This window comes from Paramormyrops kingsleyae, unplaced genomic scaffold, assembly GCF_048594095.1.
Source record: "Paramormyrops kingsleyae isolate MSU_618 unplaced genomic scaffold, PKINGS_0.4 ups38, whole genome shotgun sequence".
NCBI lineage: Eukaryota > Metazoa > Chordata > Actinopteri > Osteoglossiformes > Mormyridae > Paramormyrops > Paramormyrops kingsleyae.
The window spans coordinates 248,687-253,689 of record NW_027325976.1 but is presented as its reverse complement, the minus strand read 5'-3'; positions in this window follow the sequence as shown (position 1 = coordinate 253,689).

Genomic DNA, 5,003 nt, shown 5'->3' with positions numbered 1-5,003 from the left:
AAACAATAATAAATATTAAAATCCCTCTGGGTTAAGAATAAAAAGCCAATAGACAATAATCACAGTAAAAAAATCACACTGATTTATTTAAGACACATATGACAGGCAGGACAAATGAACATTTAAATTTTATGATATAAAATAAACATGATATAGCATGATATAAACACATTAAATTATTAAGCATAATTATCATTAATTGACCAGATTTGATTGATTGAACTTAAATACAAAAGAGATTAGCCCATACATACAGTAGCTAATTTTTTTTTACAAACAAACAAAACATATTCTACCCCCACCCCACCCCTCAATACACCCTGAGACAGCACCTCAAAGGAGACCAACAAATGGTCACCGGCACACCCAGCCCCGAAGGGCGCAGCTAAAAACTGAGGAGAAAAGAGATAACATACTTAAATCAATAAAAAAAAAAAGGAATACAGCTTCAGGACGTGACCCGCAGCCAGTCCTCTACCAGCTGCACGTCACGGAGCCAGCTCTGGATCGTAGAAGCAGACGAATTGTTAATCCGGGCCGCAGAGAGTTCCAGCAGAAGCAGATCAAGAAAGGTGGACTTCCAGACAGTGGGAATGGCACGATCAGGAGACTTCCAACGAGAGGCTAATAACAACTTAGCCGCTAACGAGGCAGACATCAGGAGCCTCCGCTGGAAGCGAGATAGAGAGAGAGAAGAGAAGTCCAGGAGAAGAAGGACCACGGGAGACAGAGGGATGGGAGAGGAAAGAACTGAAGAGAGAGATCTGGCCACATAATCCCAAAGAGCAGCCGCTGGAGGACAGTCCCAGAACATATGAAGAAAGGCACCAGGGACCTGAAGGGGACAGAGGTGACATAAGGGGTCAGGCTCTAAGCCCATGAGATGGCGTTTCCGGGGAGTGGGGTATAATCGGTGAACAAACTTAAATTGTGTTTGCTGGTGATTGGGATTTTTAGAGCAGTTTTTAATATTATGAAAAATAACACTCCAAGATAGGACAGGGGTGTGAGAGAGCTCCCTCTGCCAGACAGAAATTATGGGGAGAGGTTTATGAGAGGATCTGCGGAGGAGGGAATAGAGACTGGACACGGGTTTAGAAACGGGGGAAAAGGACAGAGCAAATCTGCACAGCGGGTGAAGCGGAAGAGGCGAGATATTACAGAGATATAGAGAGATATTACAGGCTCTAAGCATGGACCTTAGCTGGAGGTAGAAAAAAAATGAGGAAGAGGGAAGATTAAATGTGACCATAAGAGACTGGAACGATTTGAGACCAGAGCTGTCAAAAATGTCACCCAGGGTGGAGATACCCGACTGAGACCACGGCGAGGAAGAGATGGGGCGGCCTCCAATGTTCAAGACAGGATTGTGGAGCAACGGAACGCTGGGATGCCATTATGGGAAGGGGCCCAACAATTTCTCAACCCTTCTCCAGGTGCGAAGCGCCTGAGAGATAATCGGACCGGCTGAGGCAGAGATGGATTTTAATTCAACAGGGAGGAAAGGAAGCGAGGCTAGACGATGGGGGAGAGCATATTCTGCTTCGATAGGAAGCCAGGCGGGTGGATGTTGGGGAGGACTGATCCAGCTCCAAACCGGCCTCAGGGTAAAAGCAAGGTGGTAAAATTCGAAGTCCGGGAGAGAGACACCCCCATCCAACCGGTCGCGGATTAGGGTAGAGTGTCTGACGGAGGGTCTCTTGCCATCCCAAAGAAATGTGGAAATAGCAGACTTGACAGAGGCCCAGTACCCAGGTGGAGGGGAGAGAGGAAGCATGGAACTAATAAAATTAATTCTCGGGAGCACGTTCATCTTAATAACGGCCAGCCTAGCCCGAAATGAAAGGGGAAGAGAAGACCACGAGGAGATCGAGGCTTTAATGCTCTCGAGAACGTGGCGGAAGCCAGCAGCTGTGAGCTCTGGGACTGACGGATAGATGTCCAGCCCCAGGTATCTGAAAGACCTCACCTGGGGAATAGAAGGAGGAAGTGAAGAGGTATGGCAGGCAGGATTCAATGGAAGGAGAGAGGATTTTGCCCAGTTAATCTTATAGCCAGACAGGGATTCACATGTTTGAAATAGGTTAAGGACATGAGGAAGATCTACAGGAGCGTTGCCAAGGTAGAAGAGCAAATCATCAGCGTATAAAGAAACTGACTGAGGGACACCTTTCACTAGGATGGGGGAAATAAGGTCTGAGTGGCGGAGGGCAGCAGCCAGAGGCTCCAACGACAGATTAAAGAGTAGGGGGGAGAGGGGACAGCCCTGCCTGGACCCCTGAAGAAGCCGAAAAGGAGGAGAGATGTTGGCATTGGTCAAAAGGACAGAAGAGGGGGAGGAGTAAAGAGTCTGGACAAGGTTGTTAAAATAAGGGCCAAAGCCCATTCTATGCAAGACTCTCCACAAAAATGACCAATTCATCCTATCAAAAGCCTTCTCTGCGTCTAGGAGGGAATAGAGACTGGACACGGGTTTAGAAACGGCGGAAAAGGACAGAGCAAATCTGCACAGCGGGTGAAGCGGAAGAGGTGAGGAAAAAGAAATATTACAGGCCCTAAGCATGGACCTCTGCTGGAGGTAGAAAAAAATGAGGAAGAGGGAAGATTAAATGTGACCATAAGAGACTGGAATGATTTGAGACCAGAGCTGTCAAAAATGTCACCCAGGGTGGAGATACCCGACTGAGACCACGGCGAGGAAGAGATGGGGCGGCCTCCAATGTTCAAGACAGGATTGTGGAGCAACGGAACGCTGGGATGCCATTTTGGGAAGGGGCGCAACAATTTCTCAACCCTTCTCCAGGTGCGAAGCGCATGAGAGATAATCGGGCCGACGGAGGCAGAGATGGATTTTAATTTAACAGGGAGGAAAGGAAGCGAGGCTAGACGATGGGGGAGAGCATATTCTGCTTCGATAGGAAGCCAGGCGGGTGGATGCTGGGGAGGACTGATCCAGCTCCAAACCGGCCTCAGGGTAAAAGCAAGGTGGTAAAATTCGAAGTCCGGGAGAGAGACACCCCCATCCAACCGGTCGCGGATTAGGGTAGAGTGTCTGACGGAGGGTCTCTTGCCATCCCAAAGAAATGTGGAAATAGCAGACTTGACAGAGGCCCAGTACCCAGGTGGAGGGGAGAGAGGAAGCATGGAACTAATAAAATTAATTCTCGGGAGCACGTTCATCTTAATAACGGCCAGCCTAGCCCGAAATGAAAGGGGAAGAGAAGACCACGAGGAGATCGAGGCTTTAATGCTCTCGAGAACGCGGCGGAAGCCAGCAGCTGTGAGCTCTGGGACCGACGGATAGATGTCCAGCCCCAGGTATCTGAAAGACCTCGCCTGGGGAATAGAAGGAGGAAGTGAAGAGGTGTGGCAGGCAGGATTCAATGGAAGGAGAGAGGATTTTACCCAGTTAATCCTATAGCCAGACAGGGATTCATATGTTTGAAATAGGTTAAGGACATGAGGAAGATCCACGCGAGCGCTGCCAAGGTAGAGGAGCAAATCATCAGCGTATAAAGAAACTGACTGAGGGACACCTTTCACTAGGATGGGGGAAATAAGGTCTGAGTGGCGGAGGGCAGCAGCCAGAGGCTCCAACGACAGATTAAAGAGCAGGGGGGAGAGGGGACAGGCCTGCCTGGCCCCCTGAAGAAGCCGAAAAGGAGGAGAGATGTTGGCATTGGTCAAAAGGACAGAAGAGGGGGAGGAGTAAAGAGTCTGGACAAGGTTGTTAAAATAAGGGCCAAAGCCCATTCTATGCAAGACTCTCCACAAAAATGACCAATTCATCCTATCAAAAGCATTCTCTGCTTCTAGGAGGGAATAGAGACTGGACACGGGTTTAGAAACGGGGGAAAAGGACAGAGCAAATCTGCACAGCGGGTGAAGCGGAAGAGGCGAGGAAAAAGAGATATTACAGGCCCTAAGCATGGACCTCTGCTGGAGGTAGAAAAAAATGAGGAAGAGGGAAGATTAAATGTGACCATAAGAGACTGGAATGATTTGAGACCAGAGCTGTCAAAAATGTCACCCAGGGTGGAGATACCCGACTGAGACCACGGCGAGGAAGAGATGGGGCGGCCTCCAATGTTCAAGACATGTATATCAAAAGCCTTCCTTGCGTCTAGAGAGAGAAGGGCAGCAGGGAAGGGAAAGGAAGGAGCAGCGTGAAGTACATGCAGCAGGCGACGGATGTTGTCGGCCACATGACGGGATTTAATAAAGCCAGTTTGGTCCGGGTGAATCAATTTGGAAATCACCGCCTGCAGTCGACGGGCAAGCACCTTGGCAAACAGTTTGATGTCTGAATTCATCAGGGACAATGGGTGATAGCTGGAGCAATCTGAGGGGTCCTTACCCTGTTTGAGCAACAAAGTCATCAAGGACTGATTAAGAGAAGGATGGAGATGGGAGGCAGAAATAGCAGAATTCAGCATGTGGAAGAGCGGGGTAGAGAGCTGCTTCCAGAAGGCAGAAAGAAGTTCAGGAGGGAGGCCATCGGGCCCTGGAGACTTCCCAGGGCTCATGGAGTCCAGAGCCTCTTTATGTTCTGTCATCGAAAGGGGAGCCTCGAGCATAGAGGCTTCTGGGCCTGAGAGACAAGAAAGAGGTACAGAATCAAGAAACAAATCAGGGTCAGAGGGTGGAGAGACAGTGGGAGGGGAGAATAAATGAGTAAAATTGAAAAAAGCTACTGTTAATTTCCTGTGGGTCAGTGGTGAGAGCTCCATCCTTGGTTCTAACAGAAGAGATTGTGGAGAAAGAGTCACATTGCCGGAGCCGAGAGCCAACAACTTACTGGGCCTAGCACCCAAGACATAATATCGAGACCTAGTGCGATGAACCAAAAACTCGGCACGGCGTGACAGAAGAACATTTAGCTCTGCCCTTGTGTTTAAGATGAGGGTCTCATGATCCGGATCAATCACTGCAGGACGAACACTCTCTAAGTGAGTTAGGCGCCGTTCGAGATCACAGATCTTCTGGCGACATTCACGAGCCAG